This window comes from Primulina eburnea, chromosome 6, assembly GCF_022965805.1.
Source record: "Primulina eburnea isolate SZY01 chromosome 6, ASM2296580v1, whole genome shotgun sequence".
In the NCBI taxonomy this organism is placed as follows: Eukaryota; Viridiplantae; Streptophyta; class Magnoliopsida; order Lamiales; family Gesneriaceae; genus Primulina; species Primulina eburnea.
The window spans coordinates 13,407,065-13,433,451 of record NC_133106.1 but is presented as its reverse complement, the minus strand read 5'-3'; the positions used below and the strand labels follow the sequence as shown (position 1 = coordinate 13,433,451).

The 26,387-nt window shown below is 37.2% G+C and overlaps 1 non-coding gene and 1 pseudogene across 1 annotated transcript; both read right to left on the bottom strand.

Moving 5' to 3' along the window:
• Positions 1 to 1,761: 1,761 nt before the first annotated feature.
• On the bottom strand, positions 1,762 to 26,005 carry LOC140835329 (uncharacterized; annotated as a pseudogene).
• Positions 14,133 to 14,239, bottom strand: LOC140835591 (small nucleolar RNA R71). Its single transcript, XR_012118914.1, has one exon. It is a non-coding gene; the product is annotated as a small nucleolar RNA R71 (small nucleolar RNA).
• Positions 26,006 to 26,387: the final 382 nt, after the last annotated feature.

Here is a 26,387-nt window from a genome sequence, read left to right as displayed (position 1 = left end):
ATGAAGTTGGAATACACATAAATGCTCAGAAAAATGGTTTACAGAATGCAGACAGACAAACGAGCCAAACTAATCAAAAGATAGGAAATCCATTGATTTAAAATCCAGTTGTTCTTATTATATATATTTTTTTCCTGATTTTTTTTACATCATGGAATCAAATTAAGTTTATGCTTCTTGACTACATATTTATATAATTTGTACAATGTATTTCTCTCTCTCTTTCCTTTTTTTTTATTTGTATTTTTATGAGAGAAGAATGGGTCGCAGCATATAACTTAAATTACATAAATCTTCAACATCTTTCTTTCTTTTTTTTCCTTCGCTTTTTTTTTCAGGAAATATCAATTTTTTTTTTCAAAGTAAGAACTCAAGATCTAAACAATTGATAGCATCTCCGATGATCAATAAAGGCTCGCAAGCTGTTTTCTCAATCCTCTCCACTCACTCACAAAATATGTGTGAGTTCAAAAATTTTAGGCACTCTTATAAGGTATATCTTGGGCCATATACTTTAATACCTAATTTTATCACAATGGTTAATCACTCAAAAGGATTTCATAAATCATATTTTTATATTGATTAGAATATTAAAAATGACCTTTTTTCAAATAAAAATTTAAACATTCTTAAATAGATTAATGCATGTTCTAATTTAAATCTTTCAAATATGTAATGTATGACATTTTTGCAAAAATTACTAAGGTACAAACAATAAACATGGTTTTATTTTAAAATAATATTTAATTTTTTTTTAATTTTTTTTTTAAATGTGTTCTCCCCCCAATCAGAATATGACATTGTCCCTAATGTCAAAATAGCTATTAATAAAGAGTACATAATGAAAGAGATATCACCTGGAATTTTATTTATGATAACAAACTGAAACAAACGCAAACCAATCCACGACTTTTGAATCAATGATCCAACTTCCTTTTCTTACTGCTTGATTGCGACCAATTGATCTTTGTTATCATCGGATCAGGCTTATGAACAAAAGATTCCAAATCATCAATTAATTGATCGGCAGTCGAAGCACAGATGAGCATCCGTCGTGAATTTTCTGAAATGAAATTCTGTTCCACAGCTTTATCAAGAAATGTCAACAAACTGTCATAATAATTATTGATATTCAACAAGCCAACATGTTTATTATGGATATTAAGTTGTGCCCAAGAAACAGTGTGAAAAATTTCTTCTAATGTACCAAAACCACCTGGTAGTGCGATAAAAGCATCAGAATTTTCAATCATTTGAGTGATTCTTTCATACATAGAAGAAACTTTTAATTCTTCCCCAATCGTAACACCTGTAATATTTCCTTCAGCTAAAGCTATAGGAATAATACCCAAAACCTGACTACCTCCAAGATGAACAGATGTTGAAACAGATCTCATTAACCCAATATTACCTCCCCCATATACCAAGTGAATTTTTCTCTCAGCCAATATCTTTCCAAGATTATTCGCTGCTTCTACAAACACTTCATTTTTTCCAGAACTCGACCCACAAAATACACAAATATTTTTCAATGTTTGTGTAGAGGATCCACCATGTTTTTACCTTTTTTTTTCTGCGAAAATAGAGAGAAAGATGAGCGATTTTATAGGGGTAATATGTTATCATGACAAAACAATGGGTCACAGCTGTAAACAGAATAAATAGTAAAAACAATAATGACACACATGCATATGAACAGTAGTGTGATTGTGGCTCACAATTTTCCTTTGGTTTTACGTCCAGAAACGGCTTCAACGCCTTCTATGAGTCTAGGATATGCTTCCCATCCAATTTTCTTATAAATTGGCAAATATGGTCTTTTTTAGTCGGATTCCCAAGACTATGATGCTCATCTTGAAATTGTTTCCATAAACGGAGAAGTTCAATATGCACATGTCCACTAGAATGCGTCTCAAGAGTCAATAAGATGTTATCTAAAGACTCCTTACTCAGCCCATTCTTAATGAAATCAATTTTATCTTCTCTGTTATTAGAAACACATCCCAAAGATCTGCATCGTTTGTCACAAGTCCATCTTGCACACTTATGACAAACCCCTAAACTTTTTGCCCTTCGTTTTTTCGCATAAGTGCTTTTTCCTAATCCAGGCAAATACCGAATGAGCAATGATTGTGGAACTTCTCTTCCTAATCGGACCTTAGCTTCAATTACAAGACGAATATCTTCTGGAATTCCTTTTTGCATTAGCAATCACAATCTTTCACACCTTCCTGCATAAATTTTTCTTAGAACACGGAGTACCGTTATCCGCCATTTAACCGGGAAAATAAAAAGATTAAGGAAACCTGAAATAAAAACAAACAAAATTAAATGCAACATAAAAATTTAAGGATCAGAAAGAGAAATAAACTCTTCTTGAAAGATTTCATTTTCCAAAAATGGTTTAAGCCTTTGTCCATTCACTTTGAAAACATCACCATTTTTAGGATTTTCAACATCCACAGCTCCATAAGGATACACATGCTTTACAATATATGGGCATGTCCATCTTGATCATAATTTTCCTGGGAATATGTGAAGTCGAGAATTATAAAGCAAAACTTTTTTACCAATCTCAAAAGATTTTCTAAGAATTGTTTTATCATGAAATGATTTGATTTTTGCTTTATAAATCCTCGAATTCTTATACGCGTCATTTCTGAGTTCATCAAGTTCATTAAATTGCAATTTACGCAATTTGTTGGCATCATCCGTGCTTGAATTTAAAGTTTTGATCGCCCAATAAGCTTTATGTTCCAATTCCACAGGCAAATGACAATGTTTTCCATAAACCAACCTATAGGGAGACATATTCAATGATGTTTTAAAAGCTGTTCGATATGCCCATAGTGCATCATTAAGTCGCAGAGACCAATCTTTTCTATTTGAGTTAACAGTTTTTTCCAAAATTTGCTTTATCTCCCTATTAGCTAATTCAACTTGTCCATTTGTTTGAGGATGATAAGAAGTTGTTACTTTGTAAGTAATACCATATTTTTTCATTAATGAAGCAAATGGTTTATTAACAAAGTGAGTTCCCCCATCACTTACCATAGCTCGAGGAATTCCGAATCTACTAAAAATATTTTATTTCAAAAATTTGATGACGATTTTATGATCATTTGTTCGACATGGAATTGCCTCTATCCATTTGGAAACATAATCAACTGCAACTAAAATATACAAGTATTCAAACGACGGTGGAAAAGGTCCCATAAAATCCATTCCCCAACAGTCAAAGATTTCAATTTCAATGATAGGATTCAAAGGCATCATGTTTCTTTTTGAAATTGCACCCAATTTTTGACAATTTTCACAGATCTTGCAGATTTCGTGGGTGTCTTTAAACAAAGTGGGCCAATAAAATTCACACTGCAAAATTTTTGCAGCCATTTTCTTTGAAGAAAAATGTCCTCTGCATGCTTCTGAATGACAAAATTTAATGACACTACTTACCTCAGTGTCGGGTATGCAACGTCAAAAAATTTGATCTGGACAGTACTTGAACAGATAAGGATCATCCCAATAAAAGTTTTTTACCTCATTCAAAAATTTTCTCTTATCTTGGGAACTCCATTGCGGTGACATTTTTCCTGTCACAAGAAAATTTACTATGTTAGCAAACCAAGGTGTAGTAGTAACTGAAAATAGATGTTAATCAGGAAAATTATCGTTAATTGGTATCATTTCAAAAGATGATCCTGTTACTAGTCTCGATAAATGATCGGCTACGACATTCTCAGTTCCTTTTTTATCTTTGATCACAATGTCAAATTCTTGGAGCAACAAAATCCATCGTATCAGTCGTGGTTTTGCATCCTGTTTCGTCAACAAATATCTAATAGCAGAATGATCAGTAAACACAATAGTCGTTGATCCAATCAAATAAGAACGAAATTTATCTAATGCAAATATTACAGCAAGTAGTTCTTTTTCAGTTGTGGAATAATTCATTTGAGCATTGTTTAAAGTTCTACTTGCATAATATATCACATAAGGCTTACCGTTTCTTCTTTGACCCAGTACTGCACCGACTGCATAATCACTCACGTCGCACATTATTTCAAATGGTAAAGACCAATCAGGAGGTTGCATGATAGGAGCTGATGTTAAATGTCGAATGATTTTATCAAAAGCATTTTGACATTCTTGAGTCCACTCAAATGCAGTGTCTTTTGTTAAGAGGTTACAAATGAGTTTAGAGATTAAACTAAAGTCTTTATGTCCCAAAAATGAGCGAATTTCTTCAATGGTTTTTGGAGGGGGTAAATTGGCAATGACATCAACTTTTGCTTTATCAACTTCAATTCCATGAGATGACACGACATGTCCCAAAACAATTCCAGAAGTAATCATGTAATGACATTTTTCCCAATTTAAAATAAGACCTTTTTCCTCGCATCTTTTTAAAACTTTTTCCAAATTTTCAAGACAATTAACAAATGTATTCCCAAAGACAGTTAAATCATCCATGAAAATTTCCAAACAATTTTCAACCATGTCGCAAAAAATTCTTAGCATACATCTTTGAAATGTTGCTGGGGCATTGCATAATCCAAATGGCATCCTTCTAAATGCAAATGTTCCAAAAGGACATGTGAATGTAGTTTTATCTTGATCTTCGAGTGCAATGGGAATTTGATAATAGCCTGAATATCCGTCAAGAAAACAGTAGTAGGGATGACCAGCTACTCTTTCTAAAATTTGATCCAAAAATGGTAATGGAAAATGATCTTTTCTAGTGGCATCATTTAATTTTCTATAGTCAATACACATCCGCCAACTAGATGGGACTCGACTTGTTAACAAGTCACCTTTTTCATTTTTTATCACTGTGATGCCAGATTTTTTTGGAACTACTTGTGTTGGGCTTACCCACTTACTATCAGAAATAGGGTAGATAATCCCAACATCAAGTAATTTGAGAACTTCAGTTTTCACAACATCTTTCATGTGTGGATTTAATCTCCTTTGTGGTTGTTGAGATATTTTAGCATTTTCTTCTAAATGAATTTTGTGTGTGCAAATTAGTGGATTAATGCCCTTCAGATCTTTTAGTGTCCAACCAATTGCATTTTTATGTCTTTTAAGCATTTCAACTAATTTACCTTCTTGATCACTTTCTAGTTTGGAAGAAATTACCACCGGATATGTTTCATCTTCTCCAAGAAATGCATACTTCAATTCTTCTGGCAAGGGTTTTGTAATGCCCGAGGTTTAATTATTGTAATCAGACGTTGATTAATTGACATAATTGAGGTTATAAGAACTCAAATGACGAAGCCGGGCGTCGGTACATTATAAGCTAAAATGTTGGACAGAACATCTGGCGCCCGAGCGGTAGAAAAGAACCGCTCGAGCGCCAATTCACCATAATTATAGAATTTGGGCAGAATGTATGGCGCCCGAGCGGTAGAATGTTACCGCCCGAGCGCCATTGGATAACAAGCTAAGCTCGGACAGAAGGTCCCGCGCCCGGGCGATGATTTATTACCGCTCGAGTGCTGCTGAAGTTTTGTGGAAAACGAGCCACGTTTCATTAACATGCAATTGATATATATATAGAACGTTTGCTTCAGAATTCAGTAAAAAGAAAAGAGAAGGAACGGGAAATCATCCGAAAATCCTTACGCCTTTATATTTCAATCCGTCCGTTAGATTTTGAATCCGACTTCAGTACTGTGTTCCTAACAATGTAGGCTACAATTGAACGTAAGTTTTGTTACGTTTAGACATGTTTTGAATTTATGATGTTGTCAGAACTGAATAAGAATCAGATATGATGTTTCTGCTACAGTAGACATGGCATAATTGAAGTCAGATTTCAGAATAGACTGTTTATGTAATTGTTATGATTTTTGAAAAGATATTGACTAAGATTCTACATCAGAATTGTGTTAGTATTCAGATTATGAATTGTATTGACACAGATTATGGGTTCTAGAATTATATCTGGGATGTTCAGATTGACGGGGTTATTCAGATTGTATTGTTATGCAGTCGAAACATCAGTTGATTTAGATTGATCAGTTTTAGTAATGATTTCGATTTCATCGTGTTATCGTTGATATGAATTAGATTGTACCTTGTTCAGATATGAATCAGATTATATACTGATTTGAGTATTGATCAGAACAGGTTTTGAATTGAGTTTTATACTGCTATTGTATTTGTACGATTGTCATTGCCAGACTGGGTATGGACAGATCAGAAAGCATGACTTCGTCTTTGTCAGATCGAGAGGACAAAGGTATAAGTAAATGTTGATTCGGGATTGCACAACTCGAGTTAGGTTTGACTTGAGTTTCCCTAAATCACATACTTTATTTTATTGCATTGATATTTGCAGATTATCAGATTGATATGTGCATGTATTGACTTAGAACAGAGTCAGAGTCCGAGTCTAGGGCAGACAGCCTAGCTAGGGTAGAACCGCCGAGTCTTTCTCAGAACCGATAAGACTCTAGACTTACGGTGTATCGAAGAGCTTTAGATGTAGATCGACGTCTATCTCAGACACTCAATACAGCATACCACAGTCTAAATTAGATTGGGATCCCTAGATTTGAGATAAGATAAGATTAGATCACGAGTCATTGATTCATGTAGTCAGATTAGATACATGTTTTGATGTTTGTTTATGCTTTTATATATGTTTTATATGATTGCATTTAATACATTGTTTATACTGGGATATTTATATCTCACCGGCTGTTGTCTTGTTTTGTATGTATGCATGACAACAGGTGGGGCTGGATCGGGATCAACATGATGATGAGAGAAGACGAGTTAGCGTGGTGATTTCGGACTTATTGTAGACTTGGTTTTATTACTTGAATTTAGTAACTGAACCTTAGACCTAGTTTGTGCAGTATTGTACTTTTATACTGAAATGTAGTTGTTATACAGAGTTGTATATTATTTAGATTTCATTACCTTCCGCAGATGCATTTTAAAAAGAAAAATTTTTAGACCCTGTTTAGCAGAATTGATAATTAAATCCCAACGATGATTAAGAAAATTATTAGCGTCCGGGTCCCCACAACAGGTGGTATCAGAGCTATAGATCCTTTAGCGGATAGATCCTTTAGATTGAGATAGTGAGAACTGATAGATCTTTTAGACTGAGATAGTAGAGAATGAGCGGGGTAGATTGAACTTTCTTCCTTGCATGTGATTGCTAGCATGAGATTTATTATAATGTTGAATTATATTATGGGTGCTAGCATGATTTACTGTTTTCCCTATTACATGTTGTTTGTTATCTGAGTTGATTGCAGCATGTAATTGTTAAGCCTGAATCAGAATCGAGTCTGGATCAGAGGTATATGATCAGAGGAGGGCTGAGACAGATTGTATAGATTGTGTACTAATTTGTTTGATATTCAGATATACCGCCTCGAAGAATTTCAGAAAAGGGCAGTACTTCGTCTGAACAGATGAATGCATCAGAAACTCAGCTAGAAGAAAAGATGAAAGAATTTCAGTTGTTACAGCCGCCGATTCTGAGTGGTTCCGAGACATCCGAAGATTGTCAGAACTGGTTTGATGATATAGAAATACTGTTTGATTTCCTTGATTGTATAGATGAACAGAAAGTTAAACTGGTATTCCACCAGTTACGAGAGGGTGCCAGAAGTTGGTGGATTACAATTAACGGAGTATTAGCACAACGTGGAATTGTGATCACGTGGGAAGTCTTCAAAGCTGAATTCTATCAAAGATTTTTCCCAATTTCATACAGGGAGGACAAAAGAGCAGAATTTGAGAATTTGAGACAAGGCCAATTGAATATTGATGAATATGCTGCTAAATTCTCTACTTTATTGCGTTTTGTTCCTCATTTAGCTGGGAATGATGAAGCTGTAGTGAATCAGTTCATCAGAGGATTGAATTCAGAGGTATTTGTATTGATGAATTTGCAGCGACCTTACCATTTTGCTGACATCCTAAGTAGAGCAAAGAGAGCTGAGGCGAGTCTGATTAGACAGCTAGGGAGGTTTTGTGTGAAGCAACCCCAGACACAGCAATCCCCTCTTCGATTTGATCGAGGCAGTACGAGTGAAAAGCAAGATTTTCTGAAAGCTCGGAAGAAGCCATTCAAGAAGATGGGAAGTGGTTCATCTAGCTCTAGCGTTTCTGGTCCAAGCCATACTGGAGTGTATTGCCGGAGTTGTGGAGGGAGACATCCCACCGAGCAATGCCAGGGAGTGACTGGTAGTTGTCATATCTGCAGACAGCCGGGACACTTTGCTAAAGTTTGTCCCCAGCGACGGTCCCGAAGATCTTAGGGAACAACGTTCAATTGAGAAATAGACCCAGAATCCATAACAGGTACTATTCTTTATGATTCTATTGCATATGTATTGATATATACTAATGCATTTGTTAAAGAATATCTTTGACTGAGTTGCATGGAGATATGCTGTATCTGTTGGGTCTTATTGTACTGTAGTATTGATTTCCTAGCTTGTTGAGGAAAATGTTGATATCAGAGATTTCTGTGACATATTATATACTACAGTAAGATAAGAATGAGATCGAGTTAGATTTTGATATACTTGTGTTTTATGATTTGATTGCATTATTGATATGAATATGCTGAACAAGTACAGACATATTGTAGAATTTTTCCAGAAATGGTAAGATTCAGACCAGAGATAACTGATCAGTGGAGATACCACGATAAGGATTCTATACTTAGAATTCCTTAGATATTTTTATTGTATATGACTCGATTATTACAGAAAGGAGCAGATTGCATCCTTATGTAATCAGTAGATCCACTGAAATCGAGTTTAGTATTGACAGATTGGTCAGTATTATGCAAGTTGGCTGATGTTTGCCTAGATAAGATTTCAGAATGGTGTTATATCAGAAAGATAAGTTTCAGAATTGAATTGAGATCAGGTATTGTTTGTATAGTAGATTTAGTACAGAATGGTATTGACTATACAGAATAAAACAAAATGAATTGAAAGAATATTTGAAAGATCATATTAAATATTCTGAGAATTATGATTCTTGTATACAAAAATTGTTCAGATATGTATTTTGTTGAAACAGATTGTATTCAGAATAGAGGATATCTGATGTTAGTATACTGATTGATTTGGAGACAGTTGATATTGTGATCAGTGACTGATCAGATACCGATATCAGAAAGATCAAACAGTCAGAAATGTCAGAATTGTCAGAGATTGATATTATATGAGTTAACATATTATCTGATATGATTGTGTTTTGAACTGCTTGAGAATTATTGCTTCTAGATCAGTATTTTATACAGATTGTATTGCTTGGGGAGCATATTTTATTTGCAGAGGAGATATAGCAGTTGATCAGAATGGCATGAAGATCTGATTGATTTGCCAGAATCGATAGTATTGTTAGAACTTACAATCTTATATATTTACTAGATTAGTATAGATTATTGTTATTCTGAATCAGGATTGATACATATTTTATGCACCGTTGAGAGTATATACAGTTCAGCTGGTATCAGAAATGAATTCGAGAATTTCAGCCGTTCAGAAACGTGATCAGAGTGGTCAGAACAGTATTTCGATAATCAGAGCAGAGTATCGATCAGAGAAACAGATATGTGATTTTGTGTTTTATATTAAACTGGTTGAGTTATGATATCAGAATGTTTCAGTATTGTATAACAAAATTGATATTTATAATCAGAGCCGAATACCAAGTAGGTATTTTTTTTAAATTTTATTATTAACTGATTTGTTTATACCGAATAGTTTGATTCTGAAATTACAGATAGTGTCAGAAATGCGCTGTAGTGACTTCAGTTGTCATGTTTGTGACTGAGAATGTATGATATTCGAACAGACAGTTTTGATATAGACAGATTAGATCAGTCGTGACAGAATTTGTACAGAAATGTTGGCAGAAATTGTACTGATATGTCTAAATCGCTAACAGAAAAGACAGAAAGAAAGAAATCAGAAGATTTATTACAGACTTAGTATATTTCTTATTCGACATGGGGAGTATATTTCGATGAATTTCGTAATGAGATTATCCCAATATTTTTCCAGATTGTGATATAATATGATTATGATTGCCAGATTGTTCAATCTATATCTATTAGTTTGTACAAGATGATGTACAAACAGAACCAAATGACACAGATTGATGTCAAGAACATAGTCAGAGTGACTAGAATGTAGAAGTAGACTATATCAGATTGTGATTTTGATTAAGTTTGCAATTATGGCAGATCATACCATCAGTTATTTTGCAGATTATTCACAGATTGACAGGCAGTCAGAGTGTATTCTCCAGATATTGGAAGATATTCAGAGAACTGTAATGCTGGATGTTAGCACTAGATGATATGACATATTGTCATTGTGTGAATTATTGTATAATTATAACTATCAGATTATCAGATGGGTAATTAGATAGTTACAGACGAGATATTATACAGTGAACCCTACAAAATTCTTTTGAAAAAGAATTAGAAAAAAATGAATACAGATCAGATTTGACAGGGTTATTTGCCAACGTCGGATGATGACGGTTGGTAGGGGAATGATATCCTGGATTTGGGATTAATAGATTGATAATAACTGATAGTACTGATATGTCGTGAGCTATAGATTGGTCTATACGGATGTTGTATAGCCAGTACTGCGAGATTGATTCTAGCAGAAAGAATTGGAGAAGTATTATGACATTATACTTAGTAAATTCTTATTCCGGACTGGAATCAGATACTTGAGTTTGATTTAAACTCAGTTATACATTTCTTCTGATATAGTTGAACTGATTGTTTGTGAGTTCGAGGACGAACTCAGATCTAAGAGGTGGAGAAATGTAATACCCGAGGTTTAATTATTGTAATCAGACGTTGATTAATTGACATAATTGAGGTTATAAGAACTCAAATGACGAAGCCGGGCTAAAATTTTGGACAGAACATCTGGCGCCCGAGCGGTAGAAAAGAACCGCTCGAGCGCCCATGCACCATAATTATAGAATTTGGGCAGAATGTATGGCGCCCGAGCGGTAGAATGTTACCGCCCGAGCGCCATTGGATAACAAGCTAAGCTCGGACAGAAGGTCCCGCGTCCGAGCGGTGATTTATTATCGCTCGAGCGCCGCTGAAGTTTTGTGGAAAACGAGCCACGTTTCATTAACATGCAATTTGATATATATAGAACGTTTGCTTCAGAATTCAGTAAAAAGAAAAGAGAAGGAACGGGAAATCCTCCGAAAATCCTTACGCCTTTATATTTCAATCCGTCCGTTAGATTTTGAATCCGACTTCAGTACTGTGTTCCTAACAACGCAGGCTACAATTGAACGTAAGTTTTGTTACGTTTAGACATGTTTTGAATTTATGATGTTGTCAGAACTGAATAAGAATCAGATATGATGTTTCTGCTACAGTAGACATGGCATAATTGAAGTCAGATTTCAGAATAGACTGTTTATGTAATTGTTATGATTTTTGAAAAGATATTGACTGAGATTCTATATCAGAATTGTGTTAGTATTCAGATTATGAATTGTATTGACACAGATTATGGGCTCTAGAATTATATCTGGAATGTTCAGATTGACGGGGTTATTCAGATTGTATTGTTATGCCGTCGAAACATCAGTTGATTTAGATTGATCAGATTTAGTAATGATTTCGATTTCATCGTGATATCGTTGATATGAATTAGATTGTACCTTGTTCAGATATGGATCAGATTATATACTGATTTGAGTATTGATCAGAACAGGTTTTGAATTGAGTTTTAAACTGATATTGTATTTGTACGATTGTCATTGCCAGACTGGGTATGGACAGATCAGAAAGCATGACTTCGTCTTCGTCAGATCGAGAGGACAAATGTATAAATAAATGTTGATTCGGGATTGCACAACTCGAGTTAGGTTTGACTTGAGTTTCCCTAAATCACATACTTTATTTTATTGCATTGATATTTGCAGATTATCAGATTGATATGTGCATGTATTGACTTAGAACAGAGTCAGAGTCCGAGTCTAGGGCAGACAGCCTAGCTAGGGCAGAACCGCCGAGTCTTTCTGATAGGACTCGATTTTACGTATTTTTAGTATTGGTTTTGAGTCGCATTCATGCATCATATTAGTTTATTTTAGTTTAATTGTGCATTTTTCTAGCATTATGTAGCATATGACTGATCTCAGTGTATTTTGTGGTCATTTTGTAGGAATTGAGCCAAAAAGTGGATAGGAATTGAGCAGCTTATTCGAAGTACCTCGCTAGGGCGGCCAAAAGTGACCGCCCTAGCGAGCATTTTAGTCTTGCCGAGGAGTTTTATTCGAAGTCTCTCGCTTGGGCGGTCAAAAGTGACCGCCCCAGCGAAACCAAGGACATGGTCGAGAAACTTATTCGAAGTATCTCGCTAGGGCGGACACTTTTGACCGCCCTGGCGAGACGCGAGATTTGGAAAGATTTGTTTCCAAGTTTGTGGACTCTATCAGATACCTAGACCTAATACACGAGATCGGGGCGCCGTTTTTCATTCTGGGACCATTATTTTCATCACTTTTCTGGAGAGGAAGGCGAGGAGCAAAGGAGATTTCGAAGACCTCGAGATTTCCACGCGTCGTGGCCGTCACCCGTCGTCATCTTTAGTATTTTTATTATTCAGTATTTTATTTCGTACATTGATTGTGGTTTTTGTAATGAATTTCAGTAGCTAAAAATCTAGATTTGTTGGGAATTGAGGGGATCCTACCCCGTACTCGTTGTTTAACATTATTTCTCGACGTTTTTATTAGTGATTTGTTTATGCTATTGTTCTTTCTTGTTTCAATCGAAGTCTAGCTAACTTCCTTTGATTATTTCATGTTGTTAATGATTTCGATAGAATAATTAACAATACGACCAAACAGTATAAACCACGGATTTACAATTTCAGTAGATATACGGAATTGGGTACGTGTCGATAGTGATAGTTCACCCTGGATGAAAACTAGTGGATTCCATAGAATGTAATGCAATCTTGAACTGTTAAATATTTGAGGACACTTGAGTACTGCATGTTTAAGATTAGTATTAATATAGCTCGACAGAGTATATTAATTAGTCTAGGGAATTCCGTCGAATGCACAAGTAAAAGTCGAGTGTAGTTAGTTAAACACGAGTGGTAGGTGAACTGATAATTTCCCAACAAATTCATTTCTCATTTGATTTAATCCAATTTAATCATTGCTCTCTTGAACACATCTTCTTTGCATTTTAATTATTTTAATTGTTTAATTTACATTAGTTTAATAATCAACTCAATTTATCGTCGCTAAAGGAATTTTACTTGAAAATAAAATTAGTGTAACGCAGTCCTTGTGGATCGATACTCGTATTCACTTATGTTTATTATAACTTGACTATCGTGCACTTGAGATATTTAAATCGAGCTTTCAATTATAAAATAAATTTTGGTACTATTTACTGTGCAAGTTTTGCTCGATCAAGTTTTTGGCGCCGTTGCCGGGGACTGTTGATTCACGATTTTTTTTTATTTCTCATTTAAATTCTTTAGTATTACTTATTTTATTGCTATTTGATACTCTCCTTGTGTTGCAGATTTTTCTGGTGGTGCATGCGAAGATCACTCGAATTTAAGCTTGAGCCTTTTGACCCCGAGATTGAACGCACAGCTAGACGTCGAAGACAACAACAAAGACTCAAAGAACAGATGGAAAGACACGAGCAAGAACGTGGAGAGGAACAGCGTGACAATAGACAAGTTGAGATACCACGTCGCATTCCAATGTTGGATTATGCACAGCCGTCTCTTGATGGAGCACGTCCATGCATCGTAAGACCAGTCATCCGAGCTAATCAGTTTGAGATCAAGCCAGCTATCATCCAGATGATTCAGAACACTGTTCAATTTGGGGGAAGTGCACTTGACGACCCTAATTCTCATATAGCTGACTTTCTTGAAATTTGGGATACTTTTAAGTTTAATGGCGTGTCTGATGATGCTGTTCGTTTGCGCTTATTTCCATTTTCACTGAAAGATAAAGCTAAGTCGTGGTTAAACTGTTTGCCTGTAGGGTCTATCACTACATGGGAGGATATGGCAAAGGCATTCCTGATCAAGTACTTTCCTCCGTCGAAGACTATGAAGCTTAGAGCCGACATTACTACGTTTGCTCAATATGAGAACGAATCACTTTACGAGGCATGGGAGCGCTACAAGGACTTGTTGTGGAGATGTCCACACCATGAGCTACCGCTTGGGTTAGTTGTTCAAACTTTCTACTATGGTCTGATTACTCCTAACCGTACTATGATAGATGCTGCTGCATGTGGTAACTTACTGAGAAAGACGGCTGAGGAAGGATATGAGTTATTGGAGGAGATGGTTGCGAGTAGCTATCATCCTCAGTCTGATAGGCAGAGACGAGGTGCTGGAGTTCATCAAGTTAATGATTTGTCTGCGGTTTCAGCACAGTTAGAGGCTTTGAATAGAAAGATTGATGGGATGAGCATGAGTGGGTCGGCTATGCATTTGCAAGAAATTTTCTGTGATAAGTGTGGGGGTGAGCATGACGTGCAGGATTGCCAAGATGGCAATCCATTTTATGTGCCTGAGGGAGAACCGGTGAAACAAGTGGGATTCCAGAACCGTCCTAGAAATGACCCTTATTCGAATACATACAATCCGGGATGGAGGAATCACCCAAACTTTTCGTGGGGAGGCCAAAACAGCCAAAATAGCCAACAAAGAGGTCCACCATATGGGATGCACCAAGGATTCAAGCCAGAGCCGCCTCGGGAGGAGAAGTCCAATTTAGAGCAAATGATGACTAAATTTATTTCTGCAACAGAGACGAGATTTCAGAATCAAGATGCATCCATAAAGGGGTTAGAGAATCAAATCGGACAATTGGCTAAGTTGATTGCTAATAGGGAGCAAGGAACTTTGCCAAGCAACACAGAAACTAACCCAAGAGAACATGTGAAGGCTGTGGAATTGCGTAGTGGAAAAGCACTCGAGTATAGTGAAGAAAAGACCAAGCACGGTGGGGATGAGGTGGAAACTCGAGGAGGTAAGTCTTCTAACTCTACATCTACACCTATTGCAAAAAATAAAATTGTTATCCCTCCACCTTTCCCTGCAGCAATGAAGAAAGCCCAATTAGATGCACAATTTGGTAAATTTCTTGAGGTATTTAAAAAATTGCATATTAACATTCCTTTTGCTGATGCTTTATTGAATATGCCAAGTTATGCAAAATTCTTGAAAGATATCTTAGCGAATAAGCGGAAGCTAGAAGATCATATGACAGTGAATTTGACTGAAAATTGCTCCGCTTTAGTTCAAAACAAGATGCCTCCTATGCAAAAAGATCCAGGGAGTTTCTCTATACCTTGCATTATTGGTGACATTAATTTTCATAAAGCTCTATGTGATCTTGGTGCGAGTATTAATCTGATGCCTTTTTCTGTATTCAGGAGACTTGGATTAGGTGAACTCAAGCCAACTAGGATGTCGTTGCAGCTGGCTGACAGATCTGTCAAGTATCCACGTGGGATTATCGAAGATGTTTTGGTGAAAGTGGATAAGTTCATTTTCCCTGCAGATTTTGTGATACTTGACATGGAGGAAGATGTAGAGATGCCTTTGATCCTAGGGAGACCATTCCTGGCTACAGGGAAAGCACTGATTGATGTTGAAGAGGGAAAATTGAGACTGAGAGTTGGAGAAGAAGAAATTATTTTTGATTTCTTTAATACTCTCAAGCACACAATGCACAATGATAATTGTTTTAGTATTGATGTCTTGGATTCTCTCGTTTGTGATTTTATGCAGGATGGATTGAAAGAACCATTGGAGGCTACTCTCACGACTGGAAAGCAGGAGGACGAGCTAGACGAGGAAAAGATGGAGATGGTAGCTCACTTGAATTCCATTCCACCTTGGAGAAAGCAAGTGAGGCTTAGACTTGAGGAATTGGGAGACAGAAAAGATTTAATGCCTCAAAAGTCAAGCCTAGAGGAGCCACCTACTTTGGAGCTCAAACCACTACCTCCACATCTCAAGTACGTATATTTAGGAGAAAATAATAAATTACCTGTTATTATTTCCTCTACTTTGACAGATGACATGGAGAGTAAACTCTTGGGAGTCCTTAAGGAGCATAAAGGCGCATTCGCTTGGAAGGTTGCGGACATCAAAGGGATAAGTCCTTCAATTTGCATGCACAAAATTCTGATGGAAGATCAATACTCACCTCTAGCACAACCACAAAGGAGACTCAATCCAAAGATGCAAGAGGTAGTAAAAGCTGAAACGATTAAACTTCTGGATGCAGGTATTATCTATCCTATCTCTGATAGTGCGTGGGTAAGTCCTGTACAATGTGTGTCAAAAAAGGGTGGGATTACTGTTATTACTAATGAAAAAAATGAGTTGATTCCCACTAGAATTGTTACGGGTTGGCGTGTGTGCATAGTTTATAGGAAATCGAATGATGCAACCCGTAAAGATCACTTTCCCTTGCCATTTATCGATCAAATGATTGAACGTTTAGCAGGTCATGAATTTTATTGCTTTCTAGATGGATATTCGGGATACAATCAAATCACAATTGCACCTGAGGACCAAGAGAAAACTACTTTCACTTGCCCTTATGGTACTTTTGCGTTTAGGCGTATGCCCTTTGGTTTATGCAATGCACCTGCAACATTTCAGAGATGCATGACTGCTATCTTTCATGACATGATTGGAAATGGCCTTAAAAATTTTATGGATGATTTCTCTATTTTTGGCTCCTCATTTAATGAATGTTTAGAGAACTTGAATTTGGTATTAATTAGATGTGAAGAGAGCAATTTGGTGTTGAATTGGGAGAAGTGTCATTTTATGGTTCAAGAGGGAATTGTTTTAGGACACAAGGTATCAGAGAATGGGATGGAAGTTGACAAGGCCAAGGTGGAAGTAATCAAAAACCTACCACCACCGGCATCAGTGAAAGGAGTCAGGAGTTTCCTAGGGCATGCTGGTTTCTATAGGCGGTTCATTAAAGTTTTTTCTAAAATTGCTAAACCGTTATCCTCTTTGTTGATGAAAGATGTGGAATTTAATTTTGATTCTACTTGTCTGCAGGCATTCGAGATACTCAAGGAAAGCTTGGTGACAGCACCTGTTCTGACTGCCCCTGATTGGGAGTTACCGTTTGAGGTGATGTGCGATGCTAGTGATACAGCTGTGGGTGCGGTGCAAGGTCAAAGAAAGAACAAGGTATTTCATACCATATACTATGCAAGTAAGACTTTAAATGATGCACAATTGAATTACGCTACTACTGAAAAGGAATTACTTGCTATAGTATTTGCTTTCGATAAATTTCATGCAGACCTTGTTCTGTCTAAAGTAACGGTGTATACGGATCATTCTGCCCTCAAATACTTGCTTGCTAAGAAAGATGCGAAACCTAGATTGATTCGGTAGATTTTACTATTGCAAGGATTTGATCTCGAAATTCGAGATAAAAAGGGGGTGGAAAATGTAGTTGCTGATCATCTGTCTAGGCTTGAGCATGTTAGAGTTAAGTGCGTCGATGATGATATAGATGACTGGTTTTCTGATGAACAATTACTTGAGATAAATGCGTACCCGTGGTATGCCGATTTTGCTAACTTTCTTGTCACTGGCACACCTCCACCTAAATTATCGTTTCACCAAAGAAAGAAATTCTTTTCAGACGTGAAATACTATTTTTGGGAGGAACTGTTTTTGTTTAAGATCTGTGCAGACTCCATGATAAGAAGATGTGTGGCGGAAGAGGAAACCAATCAAATTCTGAACCATTGTCATGACCGTGAGGTAGGTGGTCACTTTGGACCCATACGGACGGCATCTAAGGTACTTGAATGTGGCTTCTATTGGCCAACTCTTTTTAAGGATGCTCGTTTGTATGTTCTCAATTGTGATAGATGCCAACGCACAGGTAATATTTCCAACCGTCATGAGATGCCTTTAACTAATATTGTTGAGTGTGAAATATTTGATGTGTGGGGTATTGATTTTATGGGTCCGTTTCCTGTGTCTTTTGCAAAGAAATTTATTTTGGTGGCAGTGGAGTATGTATCGAAATGGGTGGAGGCGGAGGCTTGTGCAGCTAATGATGCACAAGTGGTGTTAAAATTTTTGAAGAAACGTATTTTTAATCGATTTGGTACACCACGTGCAATCATAAGTGATGGTGGCACCCAGTTTTGCAACAAAATTTTTGATAAACTGCTGGGCAAATATGGTGTCACCCACAAGGTTTCCACTCCATACCATCCCCAAACGAGTGGACAAGTTGAAGTGTCCAATCGGGAAATTAAGAGGATTTTGGAGAAGACGGTCAATGTGAATAGGAAGGACTGGTCCGTTCGGTTAGATGATGCTTTGTGGGCTTATCGTACTGCATTTAAAACACCTATAGGCACTACACCGTATAGGTTACTTTTTGGTAAAGCATGTCATCTACCAGTAGAAATAGAGCATAGAGCATATTGGGCGACCAAAGCACTAAACTTTGATTTTGCTCTTGCAGGTGAAAAACGGTGGCTGCAGTTGAATCAGTTAGATGAGTTCCGAGGAAGAGCATATGATCTTGCACTGTCCTACAAGGAACGCACCAAACGAGCCCATGATAAGCACATTATAAGAAGGGAATTCAAAGTGGGTGAAGCGGTGTTGTTGTACAATTCTCGCCTGCGACTCTTTCCGGGCAAACTAAAATCAAGGTGGTCAGGGCCATTCACTATCGCCAAGGTGTTCCCATCGGGTGCAGTGGTATTACATGATGGAAAGGAAGGGACGTTTACTGTGAACGCCCAAAGATTGAAGCACTATCTGGGTGGCACAATTGAGCCACAAATTGGAGTCACTCGACTCCATGACAGTCCTTGAGGACATGGGTGAAAAGTCTAGCTCTAGACTCTAAATTGAGAACTACTTCTACTCCTTATATTGTTTTAATTTCATTTTATTTATTTTTTATCGCATCATTTGCATTTAGGTCATTGCATGGCATGGCATTCGTGTTTTTCGCCGAAGCTTCTCGCTAGGGCGGTCAAAAGTGACCGCCCCAGCGAGCTTTCGTTTTGGTTTCAGTCATTGGTTTAGCCGAAACATCTCGCTAGGGCGGTCACTTGCGAGGACTCATACTTTTCAAATAGTTTTTTTTGCCGAAACTACTCGCTAGGGCGGTCAAAAGTGACCGCCCCAGCGAGGACTCGTATCTTTAAAAATTTTTTTTTGCCGAAACTACTCGCTAGGGCGGACAAAAGGGACCGCCCTAGCGAGTCGCGCAGATATAAAACGTTTTCCCCTTCTCTTTCTTCCTCACTTCGAACCCTACTCCCCTCCTCTCGTTTTTCCGGCGCCCCCATCCCTTTTGTGTGCATAATATTCATTATTTGGCAATTTTTCAGGGCAAAGACTCCACCTTGGTCTCTCCTCTCCACAGGGAAGCATTTAGGCGACAAATTCTTCTTCTCCGGTCATCTTCCATAGATTCTGGCGACATCTCCGGCGACCCTCAAGAATTTTTCCGGCGATATTCATACCTTGTGCACTCCTGTCTTGCCATGGCACCCAAACGATCCAAGGTAACTCACGGTGCCTCTAGTTCTCGCTCCACCCCTTCTATGTTTGTGAACGACAAAGCTAGATAGCGATTTGAGCATGCTAGGCTGCATAGGAAGCCGATCCCTGAGCGCGGATTTGATTCTTTTATTATCGATCTTTTTTCTAAGTCTCAAATTGAAAGGCGAGGGTGGAATACGTTTGTCGCACAACCGAATGCCGTAGTAGTTCCGGTTGTGCGTGAATTTTATGCGAATGCCCCAGAGGGAATTGAGTATAAGGCGGTTGTGAGGGGACGTCGAGTCCCGTATGATTCCATGGCAATCAATGATATGTTGGGTCTACAGTCGGTGGATGATTCGGTGTTTCAGGCGTGGGTGCTTAACCCGGACTATGATTTGATAATTCGCACGCTATGTTATCCGGGCACCACGTGGAAACAACCTGGGGCATACACGGTTTTTCTTGAGAAATTTTTGAAAGTAGAAGAGGCCTTGTGGTATGTTTTCTTGTCTAAAAGATTGATGCCAGTCGGTCATATCAGTGATGTGCAGCGTGAGAGGGCGGTTGTTCTTTATGCTCTCTGTACTGGGATGCCGATTGATGTGGGTAAGCTCATTTTCGGGCAGCTTACCATGTGTATCAATAGCAGCAATCTGGGCTTCTATTTCCCAACGTTAGTGACTGAACTGTGTGCCCGAGCGGGGGTGATTTTTGAAGACGATGATGAGTGGTTACAACCGATGAGATCCATTGATCAGGCTCTTTATATATCCAAGAGGGAGAAACGCCAGGCTGAGCTACCCGCGGAGGTATTTTTCGGGTATGGGCAAGCAGCTCAACCACCACCAGCCTTGGGACAGGCACCACCACCTCCGCAGCCATGCCGCCGTGCCTTGCGAGACCGCGTCGACGAATTGGGCGCTTGGGCCGTTTATCAGACTCAGTACCAGGCCGTGAATCAAGCCCACATTCAGAACATAGAATATTTGACGGAGGGGATCGCGACTCATTTGGGCATCGACACTTCCGGGCGGCCACCTGCCCCCGCATACCCGCCGCCCTTCCATTTTCAGTACACTTATCCTATGCCCCCAGCCGCTCAAGAGGGAGTTCCACCACCTGAGAATGAGGAGGAGGACGATTTCTGATCAGGGGAGTTCACTGTTTCCCCTTTCTTTTTATTTTGCACTTTCTGTCTTCGCATTTGCATTCATATTTTTTTATGTTTTGAGTGTGTGTTTCGTTTTGTGCTATGAGGGCATTGCACAACTCTAGTATGAGGGGGTGGGTAGATTGTTCATTGGTTTTGCGTTCGTTGCATTTCTTTTGTTTGATGGAGTTAATTTTTTTTACTTTGGTGTGTTAGTATTGTTTATTTTAAGTTGGTTGTTTTATTTTTTTTCTAGTCCGTATTAGTATTACATGTTTGGTGTCGTTTATGGTGAAAAGACATAGTATATGAGCCAATGATGATGTTGAATTGATAATATACAAAAGTATTGATTGGGTCACTCCATGAGTGGTACTCTTGATTGTTGAAACATAAATTTTGGTATAAAATTTGAACTTTTCTTTGAGCACATATGTGTGGGGACTAGAATGTTGTAGGAATAATGGTGAAATTTGAAGGTTGTGTGTTGTTGACTTGAAAGGCATCATAGATGAGTTGATTTAGCATGTGAACCCGTGAAAATGAGTCACTAATTGGGACCATTGAATGAGAACAATTGAGTTGTCTTGAACTATATATATATATACCCTTTCTTTTCAATACACTGAATGAAAATATCATACTCCCTCCCAACCAGCTGTTGTTCAAAGTTATAAATTCTTAACCTGGGGAGTACATTGTGAAAATTGTGCATACAAAAAAAAAAAAAAAAGAAAAAGAAAAATGGGGATGTAAGGTGAGGGGGAGCCGAAATAAAGGGAATGAACTTCTATTCCTAGGCTAAAAGTTGGAGATGTAAGGAGACGAGGAAAGTCAGACGAAAAAGTCTTGACGATTACGCAATGAAAATGATCGGTGTACTCCCAACTTTTAGCCAATTGAGACTATTTCCCTCCTTTTCGACACCCTTATCTGCACTTAAGATTTGAAGAAAGTTCAATTTATGGTTAGTGATAAATGGACACGGGGGTGCATGCTAGGGAGACTTGTTTTGAAGTGTTAATTGAGTGACTCGCACGATTTGATAATTGATCTATTTGAAGCACGAATGACTAGACCCATCACGACACACACACGTTCAAATTAATGTCAAAATTTATGTATAGATAAGAATGAGTATTCGTTTGTGATTTGACTTGATTATGATTTGTATGTGGGAAAGTTCACTGAGGCATGAGCATAAAATTTGTTAACTCACCATTGACATTTACGTGTGTTGGTTATTTCTAGTCTGGGTTCTTTTTTGTGTTTGTTGAGTTTGTTTAGAATCTCGTGCTTTAACTTATTTTGCTCGAGGGCGAGCAAAAGGCTAGTATGAGGGGGTTGATAGGACTCGATTTTACGTATTTTTAGTATTGGTTTTGAGTCGCATTCATGCATCATATTAGTTTATTTTAGTTTAATTGTGCATTTTTCTAGCATTATGTTGCATATGACTGATCTCGTGTATTTTGTGGTCATTTTGTAGGAATTGAGCCAAAAAGTGGATAGGAATTGAGCAGCTTATTCGAAGTACCTCGCTAGGGCGGCCAAAAGTGACCGCCCCAGCGAGCATTTTAGTCTTGCCGAGGAGTTTTATTCGAAGTACCTCGCTAGGGCGGCCAAAAGTGACCGCCCCAACGAGCATTTTAGTCTTGCCGAGGAGTTTTATTCGAAGTCTCTCGCTAGGGCGGTCAAAAGTGACCGCCCCAGCGAAACCAAGGACATGGTCGAGAAACTTATTCGAAGTATCTCGCTAGGGCGGACACTTTTGACCGCCCTAGCGAGACGCGAGATTTGGAAAGATTTGTTTCCAAGTTTGTGGACTCTATCAGATACCTAGACCTAATACACGTGATCGGGGCGCCGTTTTTCAGTCTGGGACCATTATTTTCATCACTTTTCTGGGGAGGAAGGCGAGGAGCAAAGGAGATTTCGAAGACCTCGAGATTTCCACGCGTCGTGGCCGTCACCCATCGTCATCTTTAGTATTTTTAATATTCAGTATTTTATTTCGTACATTGATTGTGGTTTTTGTTATGAATTTCAGTAGCTAAAACTCTAGATTTGTTGGGAATTGAGGGGATCCTACCTCGTACTCGTTGTTTAACATTATTTCTCGACCTTTTTATTAGTGATTTGTTTATGCTATTGTTCTTTCTTGTTTCAATCGAAGTCTAGCTAACTTCCTTTGATTATTTCATGTTGTTAATGATTTCGATAGAATAATTAACAATACGACCAAACAGTATAAACCACGGATTTACAATTTCAGTAGATATACAGAATTGGGTACGTGTCGATAGTGATAGTTCACCCGGATGAAAGCTAGTGGATTCCATAGAATGTAATGCAATCTTGAACTGTTAAATATTTGAGGACACTTGAGTACTGCATGTTTAAGATTAGTATTAATATAGCTCGACAGAGTATATTAATTAGTCTAGGGAATTCCGTCGAATGCACAAGTAAAAGTCGAGTGTAGTTAGTTAAACACGAGTGGTAGGTGAACTGATAATTTCCCAACAAATTCATTTCTCATTTGATTTAATCCAATTTAATCATTGCTCTCTTGAACACATCTTCTTTGCATTTTAATTATTTTAATTGTTTAATTTACATTAGTTTAATAATCAACTCAATTTATCGTCGCTAAAGGAATTTTACTTGAAAATAAAATTAGTGTAACGCAGTCCTTGTGGATCGATACTCGTATTCACTTACGTTTATTATAACTTGACTATCGTGCACTTGCGATATTTAAATCGAGCTTTCGATTATAAAATAAATTTTGGTACTATTTACTGTGCAAGTTTTGCTCGATCACTTTCTCAGAACCAATAAGACTCTAGACTTACGGTGTATCGAAGAGCTTTAGATGTAGATCGACGTCTATCTCAGACACTCGATACAGCATACCACAGTCTAAATTAGATTGGGATCCCTAGATTTGAAATAAGATAAGATTAGATCACGAGTCATTGATTCATGTAGTCAGATTAGATACATGTTTTGATGTTTGTTATGCTTTTATATATGTTTTATATGATTGCATTTAATACATTGTTTATACTGGGATATTTATATCTCACCGGAGTTATCCGGCTGTTGTCTTGTTTTGTAGGTGTGCATGACAATAGGTGGGGCTGGATCGGGGTTAAGATGATGATGAGAGAAGACGAGTTAGCGTGGTGATTTCGGACTTATTGTAGACTTGGTTTTATTACTTGAATTTAGTAACTGAACCTTAGACCTAGTTTGTGCAGTATTGTACTTTTACACTGAAATGTAGTTGTTATACAGAGATGTATATTATTTAGATTCCATTACCTTCCGCAGATGCATTTTAAAAAGAAAAATTTTTAGACCCTGTTTAGCAGAATTGATAATTAAATCTCAACGATGATTAAGAAAATGATTAACGTCCGGGTCCCCACAGGTTTTAACTCCAATATGGGCGGTTCGTCTTTGTTCTCATATTTCGCCTGAAATTCTTTCTCTGATCCTGGTAACGAGTGATACCTGATAAAATCATCAAGATCAATTTCAATATTTTCTTTAACAGTTTCAATTGAACAAATATCTAATTGATCACGAGTACTCCCTTCTTGAATTTTTTCTTCCACAAGAGTTTCAATAAGATTTTCATTTTCACTTTCATCTCCTTTGTCATGTGGTTGCTTACAAAGATTAAAAACATTGAGCTCCAAGGTCATGTTACCAAATGACAACTTCATTATTCCATTCCTGCAATTTATAAGAGCATTAGAAGTTGCTAAAAATGGACGACCCAAAATTACAGGAATTGCATTACAAGCTTCGATAGGTTTTGTATCTAAAACTATGAAATCGACAAGATATACAAAGTTATCAACTTGGACCAACACGTCTTCTACCATACCTCTTGGCACTTTAACAGATCTATCGGCAAGTAAAAGTGTTACCGAAGTAGGTTTTAACTCGCCTAGATTGAGTTCTTGATAAACTGAATATGGAAGTAAATTAACACTAGCTCCAAGATCAAGCAAGGCTTTTTTAATCTTTCGTTCTCCAATAATACATGAAATAGTCGGACAACCAGGGTCTTTGTATTTCAAAGTATTATTATTTTGAATGATTGCACTTACTTGTTCGGCTAAAAATGCTTTCTTTTTCACATTCAATTTTCTTTTCACAGTGCACAAGTCTTTCAAAAATTTAGCATATGATGGTACCTGTTTTATTGCATCTAATAAAGGAATATTAACTTTTACTTGTTTAAAAATATCATATATATCAGAATTCAAATTTGATTTTTTTTGTATTTTTCAATGCATGAGGGAATGGTGGTGACACTGTCTGTTGAACCTCCTCTTCGCAAGTTATGGGTTCCACTTCCTTACCCTTTGGAGTTGATTTATCATCATCTTCACAAGGTTCAAGAATGGATTTTTCCACAACCTTACTACTTCGAAGGGTAATAACAGATTTTACCTGATCCATCGGTTGAGTTCCAGAAAATCCAGTTTGTGTATGATGATCCTTGGGATTAGGCAGAGGTTGTGAAGGAAATTTACCGATTAGGCAGAGGTTGTGAAGGAAATTTACCTTTTTCATGAACATTAAGTGCATATGCAAATTTAGCAATAGTATCTTTCAAATCTGTCATGGTTTGAGCAGTTTGAGTATTGATAGACTCTTGCTTTGCAATGAAAGAATTCAATGTATCTTCCAAATTTCTTTTCGTCGGAGGAACATAAGGTGCATAATTTTGAAAATTTTGTTGATTTTGAAAATGTGGTTGCGGAAATTGTGCAGCATTATCATTCCTCCAACTAAAATTTGGATGGTTTCGCCAACCTGGATTGTAATTTTGAGAAAATAGTTCAAAATTTGGCCTTTTGAAATTGTTCAAAACATTGGCTTGTTCATGGAGACATTCTTAAAAAGAGGGCAAAGTGGGACAATCTTTTGTAAAATGATCACTTGTATCACAGATGCGACACACAATTTCTTGAACAGATTTTAATTGACCATTCTTTTTCAATTCAAGTGCCTCAACTTTTCTTGCCAAAGAGGTAAATCTAGCTTGAAGATCATGTTCATCTTTGAGAGTGTACATACCTCCACCAGATGTAGGAGATTGAATGTTGTTTGATGGTTCGATTGTACCTATAGTGTCCCAATTTTGAGCATTTTCAGCTAATGAATCGAGATACTCAATTGCCTCGTTTGGATCTTTATCTTCAAATGTTCCATTACACATAAATTCAACCATTTGCCTATCTTTAGGTGTTAAGCCTTCATAAAATTGAGAAACAACTCTCCAAATTTCAAAACCATGATGTGGACAAAGATTATGCAATTCTTTGTATCTATCCCAACACTGATAAAAAGTTTCTCCTTGTTTTTGAGTGAAAGTGATGATTTGCCTTTTGAAAGAATTTGTTCTATGAGATGGAAAAAACTTTTTCAAAAATTGTTGTTGCAATTCATCCCAAGTTCGAATGGATCCCGATCTAAGATTTTGTAGCCAAGTTTTAGCTTTATCTTTTAAAGAAAAAAGAAAAAGCTTAAGACGAATGGTGTTCATGCTACAATTTAGATCATTATATGTGTTGCACACTTCTTCAAACTCTCATAAATGCATGTATGGATTT